Source organism: Manis pentadactyla, chromosome 18, assembly GCF_030020395.1.
Source record: "Manis pentadactyla isolate mManPen7 chromosome 18, mManPen7.hap1, whole genome shotgun sequence".
NCBI lineage: Eukaryota > Metazoa > Chordata > Mammalia > Pholidota > Manidae > Manis > Manis pentadactyla.
In genome coordinates this window covers 17695775-17714861 of record NC_080036.1, presented here as the reverse complement: position 1 = coordinate 17714861, position 19087 = coordinate 17695775, and the positions used below count along the sequence as shown (strand labels likewise).

Genomic DNA, 19087 nt, shown 5'->3' with positions numbered 1-19087 from the left:
ATGGCACTCCATGCCACCTTGAGTTCTGTAGTTCCAATTACCCACCCTGATTATTTGACTACTTTTCTGCTCTCTGCCTCCCAATCCTTTCACTTCTGTGACTTTTGAGCAGCAAGGGGTCTCTCACGGGACTTGCTAAAAGCAGGTGCCAAGGTATAACCAGCAGCCCTGTTTGCTGAAAATACAGGGGAATCCGTTTAGGCACCAAGATCAGCCATTCGGGGGCTCAGAGGGGGCAATATTAAGCTCCAGACTGAAGTTTCAAAGATTCCCTTAGTTCTAGGGATATTTGCCCTGGGGAGAGAGGGGCCACAGAGGTAGAAGAAGGGGTAATTTACCTAACACTTGCCCCTAGTCCTCCACAATTGAAAATGTCAGTTTTAAAAAGCAGAAAAGATTGAATGAGCCAATTCAGGTTTGTATTTCACCAAAGCTCTCAAGTGGCATCTTGATTCCTCTTGGTTCCTGGGCTGTGACTGTCACTTCAGTCAGGCTCATATGCAACCAGAAAGTCCAACACTCTTGTTCTCAGTTTCCTAGTCTGTGAAATGGAACCAAAGTCTATTTTGCTGCCTTATTATGGAAATTACATATAATGTATGAAAGCCACATAATTCAGATTAGGCTTGCATATGTGTCATATTATTGCTATTATTAATAGTGGTCAAGGCCACTGTGCTAATTACCAACACACTTCACTTAATTGGACTAATTAGGAGAAAATGCTTTGGAATCAGAGAAAAGCTTGAGGTATAAGTGCCACAGACATATATTTTTTAAAGAAACATGCCCTACACAGTAGGGCAGTGAAAACATTATTTTAGATTAGAAGTCAGGGGTCTTGAATTTGAGTCCTAGCACATCTGCTAATTAGCACAGTGTCCTAATTATGTGGCTTTCATACATGACATGCAATCTAAACAATAATGCAGAAAATAGACCTTGGTCCCATTTCACAGATTAGGAAACTGAAAAAAAATTAAGATTGGAAACTAAGATTTGAATTTATCCAGATAGTTACACCTGCTTACAGGAATGATGGCTTTCTCAGCTCATTACACAAATCTACCAACCTTGCTGACCTTTGTTTCTTATTTATTAGGTGAGGTTTGGGGCCGGCCAGTCTCTGAAGTCACTTCTTGCTATAAAATGCTTGATTTCCAAATTCCTGGAATGGACCAATCTTGGTTGCTAATTTAAGGTGCTCATGAAAAGTTGTTTCATCTTCTTCACAGGGATGGAACTTAGGCTTTATAATGAGCAGCAATGTTCATTCTTTGTAAATGAGTTCCTCTAAAATGTCAGACAGTCCTTGAGAGAAGGTTGGTCTTGCTGACATCTTGTTCACACTATCAGTTTGTTAGGCAAACCTTCTTTGATGGGGGGGGGGGGGGAGTCTAGATTGCAGCCCCGCCCCTACGTAGTAGTGGTTCAGCAACATAAACATCACATGGAAATTTGGAGAAATGAAAATTCCTGGAGCTCCAGACCCACTGAACAGAACTCCGGGAGTGGGGTGCAGCACTCTTGAGGTTTCACAACGCTCTCCAGGACTTTCTGACACCCACGCAAAAAAGTCTGAGCACCCCTGGTCTAGGAGCACTCATTTGCCACTTGAGTCACCGAGCTGTTCCTCCATGTTGATTTGGAGCCAGGGCTAAGCATGGGTTAGTTTAATAATCAAATACAGTTTAAATTAGTGCATTTCTGGGGGCTATCCCTTACGCAGGGGAGGACTGGAAAGAGGGAAAATCTGGCAGATTTGGGAAGGCAGAAGGGTGGGGCTTGGGCCGCGAGCGGACGGCGGGACGAGGGCGCAGAAGGGGGAATCGAAGGCTGCCGGGCTTCACAATCTGGTTGGAAACGCCGTGCAGTGCCCGGGCCGCAGGAGCCGGAGCCAATTACAAGTTTATGTAATAGAGTAAGTCTCTCTGGCCTCCCTCCTCCGCCCCGCCCCTGCCGGCCCCGGGATCGGGGAGGAATGTCTCTGAAATGCAGGATTGCTCCCGGATGGAGGAGGTCCTTTCTGGGTTTACCCCTCGGGGTCCTTTCCCTGCGCGAGGCACTTCTCGGGTCCGCTTTTGGGTTCTGGAAGCCTCTGGGCCCCGCAGACCCCTCAGGGAAGCCGAGCGGGCCGGGAGCCAGGTCGCCCCAGGTCGGCCCGGAGCTAAGGGAGGAGCCGCCCGGGCGGCGTTCACGCGGCTTCCCCGTGTCACGGTGGGAGCTCGCCGGCCTTTACGTAAGCCCGGCCCTTCGCGGAGGCCCGTGTGATACACGGAGTCACGGGAACGCGAGCGGGAGAGGGCCAGCCGTCCCCGCCCACGTGGCCGTCAGATGACTTGCGCGAAGTTTGCACGGGCTCGATTACCGTAAGGCTGAAGGCTTCTGATCAGCATCCGCTATTAGTCATCCCCGAGGGACATTTGATACAGGCAACCGCTCAGGGCTGGGACGGAGCAGCTAGGATGACGGGATACGGGAGTAAATGCTCCGGCCACCTCTGAGTTCTGTTGGAACCCGAGTGTATGCAGAGTCAAGGAAACCTACTGCGGAAAGTGCCAGGGAAGACAAGTCACTTTCCTGGACAAAGATTCTTAGATTCTTCTGGGCTAGTTGCAGAGAGTCCGGGAGAAACTGTTCAAAGGGAACCTGGCAGGCAACGGACCAGGCTTCAGATTTATGGATTGGTTTTAGAGATTCAGTGCTCCCCACCTGTTAAAAATATACGATTTTCACATCAACTATCTGTCAGTTTCTCTAGCCTAGAGTGAGGCCCAAGGACCAGTCCTGCCTCCACCCAGAATCGGAGTCTGTATGTGAAGGAGCATGTGCATGCAGACAACACAGGTGTCCTAGCTGCTGAGTGTGACAGCCCATGGTAAACACTGCATGGACTCCTACAAACACTCCCATGTGTGGAGGAATGTGCAGTCCTGGTCTTGGACCGTTGGTTAATTCAATCAAGATTTATCCACAGCCTAAATTCTAGAGCCAATCCGGTGGAAACCAACCAGAGCTGAATCAGAAAACTCCTGGCTTCACCTTGAACATGCCTTTGCAATGCAAAGCATACTCCAACATATGTACAATTTGTTTGTGAGAAAGGAAGGAAGGAAAAACATGGAAGGGAGATAAGGTGTTTCTTAACAGTTAAAGGGAGCAGGAGGGAGAAAACAACTGTTGCTTTCACGGGCAGCAGTTAACGCCATAAGCAATTTTCTACTTAAAGGAAGAACAAATATACTGGGGTGGTAGGCTTTTGAAAGGAGGAGCAGAGTTGGGGTGAGTGGAAACCTCACCCTGGCTTTATTTAGCTGTAGGGCCTTGTTAAGACACATTTGCCCTGAGATAAAAGGTTTTCTTTTGGGACAAGCCCAGAATGACTTTGCTTGATTCAATTAAGCAAGGCCTAATGAAAGAGAATTCCAGCTTGGAGATATGCATCATCTCACCAGGTGAGTTGTAAATACATTCTGTCCAGGTTTAAGAGGCAAGCTCTTGAAAATTTAATCTATTTTAAAAATGCATATCCTTGCCACAAATTTTACAAATTGCTTTGAAGAAGATCGCTGTGCTGATTGCATGCTGAGATAATTATTCTGTATCACCACTTAGGGAACAAGATTTTTTGATAAAGACTACAGTGTCACTCTTTGTTAATGACTTGGGAGGGGAAGGAGAGAATCCAGTACAACTGGGGCTGGTTTTATCCTCCTGCATCCTTTTAATGAACTCTTTCCTTTCAGACTCAGGCTGTGGGAAGCTGGTAGAATCTTGGCTTATGAACTTTGAACCTATTGAGTAAGCTTTGCTCACCTATCAAATCCCTCATACCAACGAAGGTGAGAATCGTTGGTCTTTACCCTTTGACTCTGAAATCAGGTTTGTTGACTCTAAGCAGTCCCCTATTGTGCTCCCTAGGTGAAGATGAATAGGCAAATGGGGATACAGAACCCTGGTCTACCTCCTCAAGGACTAGCTCCTATGTACCCTTAAGGACCTAGTTCTCTTATCTCCAGAGAGCACTGAGGAGTCATCAATGAGGGAGCCTGTGATAGTGTGTTGATGGATGCTGAATAGCTAGGAGTCTGTCCCTCTCTTCTGGATAATATGGCAGTTCAGGACCCACAGGTACATCCTGTGTGGGGCAGGCATGGCTAATTTCTCACCATACTCTGTTCCACTGAGCTGGGATGTGACCTCAGAATCCTTCTTAGCACAGCATTACTAATCTTTTCATATGGTCATTTTTTTCAAGAACTTGATAAATACCTACTAGGAACCTATTATATGCCAGTCGCTGATCTGATAAAAGAAAGAAAAAATGGAGACAGCTAGCAAAAGCAAAGGTATATGCTATAAATAAGTGAAACCCGCAAGCGTTCGTGACAGGGAGGGGTCATTTTAGATAAGATAGTCAGGGAGGGCTTTTTTGAACCAGTACATGACATTTATTTCAAGAGCTGGAGGCCAGGGGGAGCCAGACAAAAAAGAACAATGGTTACAAAGGCCCTGAGTCAGGAATGATACACTATGATCCAAAAAGCACCCAGTCCAGGAAATGAACACAATGAATCACCCTGGAAGTGGGTCCTTGGGCATTTGACCTGTTGCCTGCTTGTCAGCTCTAATCCTTGGGGGTTGGGTTAAAGCGTGAGGGTGACTCACCAGGGTTCTGTATCCCCATCTGGCTATTCATATTCACCTAGGGAGCATTTCTGGTGAAGTTACGGTTGGATGGCATGTCATGGGCAACTTTAGTTTAATAGTATGTGTGTGAGGAAGCAATATAGGGTAATGGCTGAGAGAGTGGGCTCTCCAGTTAGAAGATTCTGGTTCAGATCCCAGCTCCTTTTACTGAGGCTCTGACTGCAGACAAATTATTTTCACATTCTCTACATCTCAGTTTCCCATGGAGATAAACAGAGATGACACTATCTATCTTATGGTTAAAGACAGCTCACTGAGTGGCTAAGATAATTTAGCAATTTACCAGAACTTTGCTTTGAAGAATATTTTCCTCAATATTTTAAATGAATGTCAATATCCTTCAAAAATATATATCCATATTATATGTTCAACATACTCTCAAAATATTTAGGATATATTTAAGAACATATGTAACTCATTAATACATCCTTCATGAATATTACTATTTAATAAAGAGGGAGTATTAAAGTAATTCCTTTTTCTAAATAAATTATTTTCAGCAATAATCACAAATTGATACGAATCACAAAAATGGTCAGAAAAGAAATTTAAACACTGAAAGTTTCCTCATGTTGATATTTATGTATGTAACTTACCAGTAAAAAAGAATAAAAATTAAATTGATATTATTATGCAAAAAAGGGAAAAAGCCAAATCTGATTATTCATTAGTTTTTATGTCTAAAATTAAACTTGACCCTTTGGTTACAATCTCATATATTCTTGTTTTCGGTAAATAATTGTTCAGTAACTAATAGGTAAACTTTAAGAAAATCAAAATCTTTGTAAAAGGTACAATTTAGGCAATTACCCTATGGTACCTACCACTGTTGTACAATTTCTTTTCTTGATTTGTTCCTCGGTTTAAAACAAACAACAATTAGAAAAGAATAAATTTCAGTGTCAAATTCTGTAAAATATTTCACATATGAACTGAAATTTTGCACCCACCAAAAATATTACACTTCACACTTCTCATTCTGAATCACTGTTTTAAATTTTAAAACAAATAAAAACTCAAGTTATTTCATGGATTGACACAATTGAAGAACCTCAAGTGCCCTGTCTTTGTAATTAGTGTGCTATCAGTGTTTACTTTGAATCTGCAGTTTAAAGGCAGGTATTTGTAGTAGCACAGGACTAGAAACACCAGCTGAGCCACTTTGAACTGTTACAGTGACAAATTTATCTCCAAAGGAACCCCTGCAGCTGAGTTCATCTGTGGGGTACTGGATGTAATTGAGAATTCTCTGTATTAGCTTCCATGTAAAACACAGTGTTTACTAAAGGACAAGTAATAAGAATGTTAATTTGAAGCTTACACTTATATCACTTAAACTCAACAGTAATTGTTTAGAACTTAGACCAAAAAAATTTTTTGGAGGGGGGGAATGTATTTTATCACTGACATTATGTGGGACTGCCAGGCATGGCATAGTAAGGAAAAGATCAATTTTTAGTTGTTTTTTTGTTGCTTTTAAATTCTCTGCAATGTATGCCTCCCATCACCTTACCCTCAGCACAACACTGTGCTTAACCACCAGTGACACAGTGACTCTTTATAATTGTGATACCTGCCATAACAGGTTTCACAGGGTCCTCTGAGGTAGTGGGTGTCTGACTGTATCCAGGAAGACTTCCTTGAAGAAAGGGGCCTTTTTTTGAAAAAAGTTATTGAATATAATTCACATATCATAAAATTCACTCTTTGAGGTGTCCAGTGCAGTGGTTTTAGTATTTTCACAGAGTTTAGTAACCATCACCTCTAATTTCGGAATATTTTCATCAACCCAACCCAAGAAACCTGGAGGCCATGAGCAGTCGCTCCTCAGCCCCTGGCAACCACTTTGTGTGATCAGTTACTGAGCTGAGCCCTGATGGATGAGTAGAAGTCAGTTTGTCAAGCAATGAGGGAAAGAGCTTATCTGGCAGACAATAGTATGGACAGCATATAGCAGAGGGACCGCGCAGCAAGGAATTAGGGGACCTGTGTGGCCACAGCACAGAATATGAGGGTGAGTGGCACAAGACCAAGTGTGCCATGGAAGTCATGCAGCCAACCAGAAGGCCTTGGCTACTTCTCCCAGTGGCAAGGGACCCTCGGGTCTGACACAGAACCTTCCACCAAGTGCATGCTGGGAAAACATGGAGTGAATGAATGAGTAAATACATCCCTCATACCCTTGTGAAACATCATAAAGGATTGCTTTATTTTAAATATTTACAGCATGAAGTCAAATATACAAGAGACATACATGTGTACTCCCAAAGTCATGGTGTAATCTTACTGTTTGTTTTGTAGAAATCTGGTTTGGGCTTTTACACTAAGCAAATAGCTGAACTTAAACTGGGCAGTCAGCTGTAAGTTATCTTCCTGAGACACAGTAACTTCAAGCTCCTCATTGACATTTGGCAGATTGGAAGATGGAATTCAGACTGAGGATTTGGGGTAGGTAGAGATTCAGAACAAGCTCTTTTCTTTTAATTTCTTCTTATTGACTAAAAACGTGTTTGTTTGTTTTTTTTAAAGAAAACTTTTATTTTCTGCATCGCAAGTCAGTGAATTATTTTTATGACCTAGGTGAACAAATTCAATTTCTTTCAAGAAATATTATATAATTTCAATTAAAGAAAAAGATCAATTTCTCTTTTAGATATATTTTGTCTGCAATGTATTTTCCACAAGGATTATTTCTGTGAGATATAAAACAAAAACCTTGTGGATAAAACCTGAAAAACCTGGTAAGTCTTTTGCTTCTCATAAATAAAAAAATCAAAGCAAGAAGCTGTAAGTCATCATCATTATCTTCATTACAAATACAATTAAACCTAAGACCTTTTCTTTCACCTGATTTTTTTCAGAAGAATTATTTATCCATGGTGTCCCCATAACCATTAGAATAAAAAAACTCTCTAAAAGTTTTCTGGTTCAGTTTCCCTATTTTTTTTTTTGAGAGGACATCTCTCATATTTATTGATCATATGGTTGTTAACAACAATAAAATTCTGTATAGGGGACTCAATGCACAATCATTAATCAACCCCAAGTGTAATTCTCAACAGTCTCCAATCTTCTGAAGCATAACGAACAAGTTTTTACATGGTGAACAAGTTCTTACATAGTGAATAAGTTCTTACATGGTGAACAGTGCAAGGGCAGTCATCACAGAAACTTTCAGTTTTGATCATGCATCATGAACTATTAACAATCAGGTCAATTATGATTATTCGTTTGATTTTTATACTTGATTTATATGTGAATCCCACATTTCTCCCTTATTATTATTATTATTATTTTTTTTTAATAAAATGCTGAAGTGGTAGGTAGATGCAAGATAAAGGTAGAAAACATAGTTTAGTGCTGTAAGAGGGCAAATGTAGATGATCAGGTGTGTGCCTGTAGACTAAGTATTAATCCAAGCTAGACATGGGCAACAAAACATCCATGGATGCAGAAGATTTCTCTCAAAACAGGGGGGGTGAGGTTCTAAGCCTCACCTCTGTTGATCCCCAATTTCTCACCTGATGGCCCCCCTGCGACTGTGCCTGTCTTAGGTTGTTCCTCCCTTGAGGAATCTTACCCGTCTCTGGCTAACCAGTCATCTTCCGGGGCCATACAGGGAAATGTAAAGTTGGTAAGTGAGAGAGAAGCGTTATTGTTTGAAAAGGTTAGCTTTTTATTTCTTTGCATATTTATGCCCTGTAGCTTCTATGCCCAGCATTTGTCTTGAGGTGTCTTTACCACTTGGAAGAATTATGATACTTGGTAATTTCGATATGAGGCACGAATTCTACTTAGGGGTTGTAATTATGAAGGAAGAAGAAAAGCTATAGAAGTAGCAGACAGAAGAAAACATGGGAAGATTGATTATTTCTTTGACATATCTTCTGGTAGAGTAACATAAGCGTGTATAGGTTTTAAATTACTAATTAAATTGCGTGCACACATTAACATAATAGGAATACAGCTACATAACCAAAGCAGACCTACAATTACCAGCCATATCCAGTGAAACCAAGAAAACCAGTTAGGCACCCTAGGCATTTGTGAAAACTTACCAGTGATATGATGGATATTGTCTAACTGAATTTGAATAGTTTGAGAATAATCAAACAAATTAAAACAACACATTCCTGGGAACTGTTCACATCCCATATGTTCTTTTAACAGTAGATAGTCTATAGTTGCAAGATTTTGGAGCGCTGCAACTTGCACTTCTCCTAATTCTTGGTTTAGTTCCGACAGTATAGATCCAGTCAAATTTGTTGTTTTACTGTATGCACAGGCCAGCTTACATATCTCCTTCTTCATTCCAATGGCAAGCCCAGGAACCAGTGGGATGAATGCAGCTACAACTGCAATAGCGCCAGGATCTTTGTTGAAGTTTTTTGATGATCATCTTCTGGAATGACTCTTCCAGAGAATGTTGATGTTGGAAGTTCTTCTTCATATCGTATCTTAATTCGTAAAAACGTGTTTTTTAAACCTGAAATGTAATATATCCATTTGGCTTCCCAGGAAGGTTTTAGATGCCCCTCATTTAGGGGTCACACCCAGACCACGAGTCTCGGTCCTTCTTGCATCTCTGACCAGTCTACTCCAGGTCCCTGTATCAGTTTCATACATAGATGCCCAATGTTGCTTATGCAGATACATGCCAATGTGAATGTGCAATCTTATTTCTCCCTTTCTTTCAGGAACGGTAACATACTGTTCTAAAACATGCTTTCTCCACTTACTATACTAAGGAGAGGTTTCCATATTAGAATATAAAGAGCTCCCATTCATTTTTCTTTAAACAGCTGTATGATATTCCATGGTTTATTTAATCACTTTCCTACTGATAGACACCAGAGATATTTCCAGTTTTTTACCCCTTACAAATGATGTTACAGTGATGAATCTTGTTCAGGCATGATTATGTGATGTGTAACTGTGGACACATTCCCAGAGGTGGGGTTCCTGAACAAAGGTGGTGCATTAGTTATTTTCATGGACTTTTGAATACCAGACTGCCCCCGCAAGAGTTGAACCATTTTTCATTTCCACCAGCTAGGTCTGCCAACAACCTCACCAGTGGAGTGAGTATTTTCTCAAATTTTTGGGTTTTCCCAAACTGATATGTGAAACATGGTATCTCGGTATAGTTTTAATTTGCATATTCTTCATCAAACATCTTTCATTAATTTAAGAGTCATTTGTATGTGTGTTCATATATATATATATAAAACATTTTACTATTGAACTCTATTCAAATCCTTTGCCCATTTTCTATTAGATTATTGGTTTTTCATATTCTCAATTTCTAGGAGCTAGGGAGGTCTGAATTGAAGATTTCCACCCCCCACCCACCCCCGTTTGTTTTTTGTCTTTTGTCTTATTTTTTCCTCTCTAGAAGCTTTCTATTTTTATTCAATACTTTTTTAATGGCTCTGGTTCTTTAAATCATAGGCAGGTCTTTTCTACTCCAAAGTTCCAAAGAAATTTGTCCATGTTTTCTTCTTATGCTTTTGTGATTGCATTTTTCACATCTAAATTTTGATCCATTGATAGCTTCGCCTCATGTACAATGTGAAGTATGGATCCAGTTCTGCCTTCTTTGGATGTTTAATCCATTTGTCCTAACACCATTTACTAAAATGTTAACATTTACCTCCCCTGAAATAAGACACCACTGTTATCAGAAACTATATGTTACCAGTTCCTACGTGTGTCTGGGTCTATTTCTGGATTTTCTAAGCTTCCACTGGCATGTCTGGCTATTTGGCCATTTCCATTCTAGTTGAATTATTGAGGCTTTGCAGCACGGCCATCTGGAGAGCTAGTTCCCTCCTCATTGCAGTACTTTGTCCCAGGTGTCCTGTCCAGTCTTGCTTGTTTTTCCCATATAAACATTAGCATCAGCTTGTCTAATGGCAGCATAATGGAGTAGGTATCTTTTTCAGGCTTATGTCAAATTTCTACTGGTTTTTATTGACTCATTCATCCCTTAGTTGCAGCTCTCTGCACACAGGGGCTCTTCATTTGCTCTGTTGATCCTTTTTTCCTGACCAAATCTTTCCTCGAGCCAGGTCTGCATGAGGTCCCCATGCCTCTCCCCTCACCGTGTTGTCATATTCCAGGATACAAACCTGTGGACATTGACATTGATCCTGCTGTGCTCTGGCATCCCCTCCCTCTGCTCAGCCACTCTGTAGTGTGGATTGGTTACACTGAGCACAGCAGCTGCAGACAGCCTGGGCCGTGTGGTTTAAGGACTTACCCAGCATAGAGACAGCGTTTGCAGGCTGTCAGACTTGAGGTTCTGGGCAGAGAGGAAATAGCAAGATAATCAACAGCATCTGTCCCTCCACAGGCCACTTTCGGAAAAGGGAGGTAAGATAGTAGCCTTGCACTAGGAAGTCATAGGACATTTCCTCTGTCACAGAGTCAGACCCAGGAAAGGAAAATGAGGAAGGGGGTCTCCTGTTTGGCTTCCACCAAGTCACCTACTTCACAAGCTTGCTACTTGCTAGACCCACCCTCTGTACCAATCAGAACAAAGAAGCAAACACGTTCCTGGGAAGCTGCCACTGTGAATCCCAGTGCCCCCATCCACCACCAGGAAGATGTTTCCCCTTTTCTTACCAAGGGCAACAATGATGCATAGTTAGAACGTGATTGGAAAACCTTAAATGGTGAAGTACATGAACAGAGAATTACTATGAGATCCCTGTGATGACAGAACTCTTTTATAGCTGTATTCTTTCAACAGTTATTCTTGTTCTTCTCTTTTGAGACATCCACTTGGATCCCTGGACAAGTCAGCACCCCAGGGATGGAAGCAGCCAAGAATCCAGGCAAGCGGCACCTGACTGCAGACTGCTTTGGTCTTGTTTGTCACGCAGACTCACCGCCTAGACAAGCTGATTTTCCTAAGCCCTGGCAGACAGGTTCTGCTTCCCTTTATCTCTCCACCCCCCAAACGCCAGTGCTCAGGGCTCAAGGAATCATTCCTTTGATCTATCTACAGATGACAACTCATTTGAGGAAGGCATTTTCTTGAATTAGGAGGGATCTCATCATCAATCCCACTTAAGAGAGTCCACGTGTTCGGTTAGTGGCTGACTTAGTTCGGAAACTTCTGCTAGAAATATGTCCCGAGCCCACAGCTATAAATGAGCTCATGCTCTGGCATATTCTCAGACATCCGTGACATCACCTCCACCTGACGGCTCTGCTGTCTCTGTAGAGATCTTGCCACATCTCTCCACCTCCCCTTAAATCCTGTTTTCAGAATCTTATGATGCTTAAGTCCTCCCTGGGAGTGGTTGGCTCAGAGAGCTTAGGCCATCTGCCAAATCCAGATGCAGCGGGATGCACAGGCCCCAGGGACATGGGACAGGTGTTCTCACCCACGGAGACCTGTTGGTCTATGTCAGGGAAAACATCATAATCGGCACTTGTAATTTTAGTTTTCTGGAATTCACCTGGCTTCAAATTTCTAGCAGCTCTGTGCTCACAGGGAGCTCCTCCTGTCCAGGACCGGGGGGTGGGATGCAAGAGGGCGGAGCAGGGTAGCTGCATGGCTTGCTTTTGCCTTTTGCAGGCAAGAGGATGAAACAGCTGACATCTGTTGAGGGCGTGGGAATCCCACTATACTGGAAGCCTCTGATAAAGTAAACCAAAACATTTCATTAAAATTCATTTCCTTTTCTCACATCTTACTGAAAACAAAAATATTTCAACCTTGGCATAGCCACTGAATTATTCATCTGAAAATGAAAAACAAAAATATAACAAAACTTCGATGCAACACAGACTGGATCCCCTCTGCCCTTTGCTCCTGGCCATCCCCTTCCTCTGAAATGAGGTGGGGTTCCTGGTTTCCCGCTGTGCCCAGTGCCAAGGGGGGGCATATTCTCTCTTGTGCTCTCATGAGAATGATGCCTGAATACCCAGTGTGGCTCCTGGGCACCAAGGGCCACGCGATGCCATGATTCCTGGACCTGCAGAGCTCAGGAGGCAGGGAGAGTCCAGGCAGGGCACACAGGGCAGCGCAGGCGGTGGCCTGGGGAGAGCACCTCATCATTCTGCATAACAGGTGCCAGGCCAGGAGGAAAGCCTGGGACCTGCGTGTAGTTCCAGTGCCCACTATGCCCCCGGGCAATCCTCCTGTGCAGGCTTTGCCCTCCATTCCCCCTGGGGGCTGATGCTGAAAGAGAACGCCAGGGCCCTGGGACACTCACGCCTGCACACACTCAGCTGGTAGGGGAGGGGCAGTTAGGGACCGACGGCTGTCCTCTGGATGCCCTCTCTAGGGTCATCCAACTGGACTTCTCTCCCCTTTCAAGGCTGTCTTCCTTTGCTGTTCACTTTAACCAGATGGTACTTGCCTAACAATTTGGGAGAAGAGGTGGGCCCTTTCCCCAGGTGGGCCTTTGGGATCCCTGCCCTCTCCAGACCGGGCACCCCCATCAGGCTGTGCCCTTCTCTCTGATCTCTGCCAGCACTCCTTGGAGCTCCCTACATGAGCCCTGGCTCTATGGAGGCCAACTTCTCTGAACCCCAACTCAAAACACAGAGGTATGAGAATTCTTAGGATGTCCTGGGAAGTGAATCTTTGAAATTGGGGCTGCCTGGGGAAAGCTGGGGCACCTGGTGGTTGCTCCTTAAACAGCTGGGGAACTTTCCAGTAATGGGACTTCTGGATATCATCAAACTAGCTGTATATCTTTTCATTTTGCTTGTTTCTCAAGTTTCTCTCATCAAATTCTTATTTCTGTTACTGAAAAGTACTTTGTAAATAACGACTGAGACTTTTGCACTGAGGCCCAGATACACTGGACGTTCTGAGTTAATTCCCCACCCCGACTCAAAGAAAATGATCTACTTGTTCAGTGTGACTGTCCATGTTAATCAGCTTATCCAGAAGATATTCAAATCTATTTCATTTTGTGGCACAACTAAAGCCTTAGGGGAGGTGAGAGAATCTGGCTTCCCCTAAAGTACTTGCTTGCCCTACCACTTCAAGAGAGGAGGATTTTTAAAGTGAATGTGTTACCTGGATGTGTTGCCAGGGGTGTCGGCAGCAGAGACTAGGGGTTATGGGGAGAGCGACTCGGGGCAGCAGCGGGGAGCAGATGGGCAGATCCGGGGTGAGTGGTGTGGAGGTGGGGAGGCCTGGTCCGGGTGGCTGAAGCAAGGCTTGGCTCAAAACCTGGTGGTAATTGGAAGCAGCGCAGGGGTGTTTGTTTGCTTGGGCTGCCATAACAAAGTACCATGGACTGGGGGGCTTCAACAATGTCAGTTATCGTCTCCCAGTCCTGGAGGCTGGACGTCCAAGGTCAAGCTGTTGGCAGGGTTGGTTCCTTCCAGGGACAATGAGGGAGAACTGTCTCTGGCCCCTCCTCTAGCTGCTGGTGATAGCTGCTCATCTTTGGTGTCCTTAACTTGCAGGTGCAGCACCCCAGCTTCTGCCTTCGTGTGCAGATGGTGCTCTCCCTGCGTTCAAACTTCCTCTTTTTGTAAGGACACTTTTTATAAGTTCTTAGAGCTAATTACATCTGAAATGATCCTATTTCTAAAAAAAATAAAGTAACGTTGATGGAGTACTGGGGTTAGGACTTAACATATAAATTTGAGAACACAATTCACCCTGTAACACCAGGTGCAGAGGGTGAGGTAACCGTGGATGGAACCTGGGCATCAGGCCTGAGTGAGGCCTTGAGGGGAGGGTCCCAGGCAGCAGTAAGGAACTGTGTGCTGGTGGTGCGGGTGGGGGGAGTGTCAGGGGCTGAAGGATCAAGGGAACAGGAGGGAATGGTTGAGGCATGGATGGAGAGAGGGGCCGTCCTAGGTAAATTAGTCTCAGTCCTGGGGGTGGCCTGGTTCCCGTGCACTCCCTGATAGGTGGTATGCATATGGAGGTGGAGAGCTCAGGCCATGGAGGAACAGCACCCAGCATCAGCCACCACAGGGCTGCCCCCAACTGGGCACCCAACCGCCTGTCACTCCACAGTCCTAGCTAAGGACTTTGTCTCAGGTCTCTGTTCTCATAAGCCAGGTAATTCTGTTCACCCTCTGGGAAATTAGCTGCTGTGAAAAATGAGCCTTGTCCAGGCTGCTAGTGAACACGGCAGAGACTATGAGTTGTCCCTCATTACCCATTCTCCTTTTCTTCCCTAGAAATAAAGCCAGGTGTTATGAGTCCCTGAAATAAAAACTACATTTCCCAGTCTTCCTTGCTGCCTTGAAACCATGTGACTAAGTTCTGGCCAATGAGAAATAAGCAAAAACCCCTGAGAAATACACACTTTGAGGAAACTTCTGCTTCAGGGAACCCTCCTTTTCTCTTCTTTTCCTTCTCCCCCTACTTCCCCCTCCTCTTCCCATAGCTCTTTATTATTGAGCATTCATTCTGAGCCAGGCACCCTTCAAGCATTTTACGTGTATTGACTCCTTAGTTTCTCACAACCCTATGAATTTGGTGGTCGTACTAGTTCTGTTTAACAGATGAGGAAACTTAGGGAATACCTAACACATGTCCTTATTTCTCTAGTTTTCTTTGTTTCTCTGTCTGATGGATGCAAAAGTCCGAACTGCTGCAAGAGATTAATTAGTTGGGTGATGACTTGTGTCCAGGATTTAGTTCAGCAGCTCTTCAGCTAGTGAACTTGAATGCAGCTTTGCCAGCTGCCACTTTGGTCCAGGGCCAGACCCTGAGGGTGACGTACCACTGAGCTACGAGGATCCTTGGGCCCCTGTAGCAGAGGTTGTTCACTGGAGCCATTCACCCTTCTTGTTGCGCATACAGCTAGAAGACATTCTTCAAACTCCCTTGTAGCTTAGAAAAATTTCCAGCCAATGGAATGTGAAATGTGGCCCGTTAGAATCCATGCCCTCTCCTCTGTGCTCTTCCTTAAGGATTCCAAGGCTTTAGGGAACAGCAGATCCATAAGTGGGAGGAATCTGTGTACGTGACTCCCTGAATACATTTCTTATATGTGTTTATTTAACAAGTAGTTACTAGAACCTGTAAGATGCTGGACCCACATGGGGGCAACATGTCTGCTTATCAGGAACAGTTATATTAGATGGTTAACTAACCAGGGGAAACAGCTTTTATTGTGCTAAGACATTAATATTTGGGAGCTTGCTTGGCACTGCAGCCAGCATTGACCCTAACTAAGATAGTTCTCAGGATCATGCTGGCCCCAGGGCACTGTTCAAATCTGGGCCTAAAAATCTCATCCTTCCTTTAGCTTCTGAGGAGTGTGGAAAGGACCTTGGTGCTTGGAGCTTGGACTGAGCTCGTCAGCCTCTGAGCCTCAGGCCCCATCTCTAAAGTGAGTGGAGCCCTATAGCTGTGTCTGTACCTTTGGTCCAGTCCATTACCAGAAATAAAACTTACTTCTAATCTAGAGGATGGCACAAGATCCATTTTTGAAGGTTTTTTACTGACCCTTCTTATTGCAGGTGAGAGTGGAACACGTCTCTAGCTCTTTTTCTATCTAAAGCCAGCCTCCCAAGAAACTGATGCAGAGAGGGAACCACCCTGCCTGGGGTTTGGGTAAGCCACTTTCAGAATCTCAAGTAATCTCCATGCCATGTGATCGGATGATCTAAGGCACCCATCTCAATGCCCAGAGCATGGCTGGGGTTCTGCGGCTGTTTGGTTTTCTTCCCACCCCTACCACCCTTGCCTGGAGCCTGTCCACACCCAGCTAACTCCCAGGAAAGACCACTCTGGCATCTGGCTCCAAGCTGTCACAGACAGGTGGCCCTCTTGGTCCACTAGAGTGATGGGATGCCAATCACTAGCTACCTCAAGGAGCTTGTGAGCAGCCCCAGGCTTGGCCTTCCAGAGGAAAGACCCGGCATTGATCCCAGAAGCTCAGGAGGGGACATAACCTCCTTCTACCTTGCTCAGGTTTCTTCTCTGTGCACGCAGGGTCATCACATGGATCTGTATTCACATTTGCATCTGCCACCAGGTATTTTCCCAACATACACAGCACCAGGAGCTGGAATTTCCCACCTCTGTCCCTTGTGGGAGGACCGCCAACTAGTCCTGCAGTAGGAGCTGAGCATTTGGATGGTGCTTGCCGTTACATGCATCCTGTTTTCAAAGACAGAAAAGGGCCAGACCTCCACATTGTTTTTCCAGGGTGCAGATTAAAGTTTTTCCTTCTCATAATCTCAAATAAGCACCTGGAGTCCCACCCTCTTGGGTTTTGTCATTATTGAGAACAACTTCATATCTAATTATAAGAAAAAAACCTGACTTAACTGATAGCTAGCCATCCATCAAATGTCACTGAGGAGACCTGATCCTTTTTATACATACTAGAAGAGCAAAGGAACAAGGAGTTAGGAACAAATGCTAGACACATATCATTAAGTAAAAATGTGACTAGCCTCATTTACAAGTGTTACCCCCTTTTAACAGGCATGCACCCCGCATTTTCATTAACCCCAGGTGGCTGAATAGCAGCATGTCTAACTGAGATGCTGAGAATTTTGTCAGAGCCCACCTTAATGGAAAAGGCAGGGCCACCTACCATGAACTTTTCTCTATGACTTCATTCTTCAGCAGTGCTCAAGTGTAAATAAACTTGTTTACCACGATCAGAATGGTGATGTTAATGAAGTCTTATTTGTATCCCCACAATGACAAGTAAACTGTGCAGAGTTGAACTCAGGAGAGTGGAGGAAATAACCAGAGAAATTGTATTTCTGTTCTAAAGTTTCCATACAGATGCCTTGGGCCAAAGTTAGTACAGTCAATATTCTTCTTTGATTTTGATTGTGCATCCATAGTAGAGAAAAAGCTTATTACTGTGCCTAATGTGGTAAACAAAATTATACTGTATGCAATGAGAACAAAAGTCAAGTAAGAAGCATTGATAAATGCACCAACGGGGTAACCGTAGTGGCCAGTATGTGGTTTTTATGAAATGAATGCATGAATACGAGGGCCCTAATTATTGCTTTCAATTGACAAACCATGGTAAATATAGAGAATGTTGCAGTACAACTCTGGCTGTGTTGCAAAGCAGCTTTAGAAGTAAATATGGAAATTCTTATGTACATGGCATTATATAAAACATTTTTTTAAAAAAGCAAAGCAATTTTTTAATACCTTATTGAGTAGATCTGGTGGATGACTAATTTTGTGTGTTTTTGTTGTTCTAAGGTGTGGATCCACAAACTACAGCCTGTGGGCTGAACCTGGCCCACTGCCTGTTTTTATAAATAAAGTTTTATTGGGAAAAGTTACATTCATTTGTTTACATATTATCTGTGGCTGCTTTCATGATACAACAGTAGAGCTGAGTAGTTATGACAAGACCACACAGCCCACAAAGTCTAAAATATTTGCAATTTGGCTCTTTATAGAAAAAGGTCATTGGCCCCCGTTCTATGGGAAGCAGTTATTTCAGAGAAGGGCCACAGGCTGTTGATAGGGTGATGGCCAGATAGAGTGGGGAAAGAAAATGTCTCATATACCCGGATAATGGGAAGGGAAGAAACAGAAGTGGTGTATATGCAGGGGAAGTCGGGCCTTTGATTAAGAGAGGTGGGTTCTAATATAAACAGGAAGAGAGTTCTGTGGGTTGTGATTCCATTTCTTAACAAGCAGTCTAAATAGAACTGCTTGGGTCCGAAGAGAAATTACTATGTAGGTTTTTATAGTGGTATTGAACATGTTATCAGCTCAGGATCTCTGACTCACAAATCAATCATGTCAAAATCAAAACTACAGCCAAGTGAAACATCTCTTTGGAAGCTGAAATATGGGAGGGAAGAATCTTAACTTCCTCTTGCCAGTAGGTGGGGTGTTTAAAGCAGCTGGGTTCTCTCACTTTGCAGGCTTTTAGGGCTATCACCTCCATGTCTATGGTCATTGTCAGTGGAGAGCAAGGGAACACAGCATTTTTCTCATGCCAGGGGGACATATTGCCCAAGAGGGTTCATTATATGAGGCCAGTGCCTACTTGTTTAATAATTCTGTGTTTGGATTCAGTAGCCCAGTGGGTCATAAAGCAGGTGCTGGCCATGGATTTTACTGGAGATAGGGATCTTTGAATCCCAAAAGTGGAGGTGTGGATCGCTCCGGGTAGGCACTGAACAATGGGACTATTAATACAGTAAGAATGTGTTAGCCTAGATGGCCCAACGTCTGAGCCTTTTTAGAGTAAAGGTAACTTCCAGTTTAAAAAGTCCTAGTAAAACTTTTATTGCTGCTTTCCTTTCCTGCTGTCTTGGTGAGACGCGAGTCTGGCAGTAACAGAACCACGTGCTCAGCAACAGCCACAGAGCCACAGAAATGGTAGCCAGTCCTGGTTCAGGTACCACCTGAGTGCTTCCAGAGACTGACCTACTCCTTTGGTGT

The 19087-nt window shown here is 43.8% G+C and overlaps 1 long non-coding RNA gene across 5 annotated transcripts; it reads left to right on the top strand.

Moving 5' to 3' along the window:
- The first annotated feature begins 1050 nt into the window (after positions 1-1050).
- LOC118908803 (uncharacterized) lies at positions 1051-17077 on the top strand. Of its 5 annotated transcripts, none has more exons than XR_008994639.1 (5): positions 1051-2878; positions 3747-3842; positions 7012-7158; positions 16168-16261; positions 16643-17077. It is a non-coding gene; the product is annotated as an uncharacterized LOC118908803 (long non-coding RNA). The 5 variants fall into 5 exon arrangements; XR_008994636.1 differs by having other exon boundaries at positions 1053-1921; positions 2753-2878; positions 16168-17077; XR_008994637.1 differs by having other exon boundaries at positions 1053-3455; positions 16168-17077.
- Positions 17078-19087: the final 2010 nt, after the last annotated feature.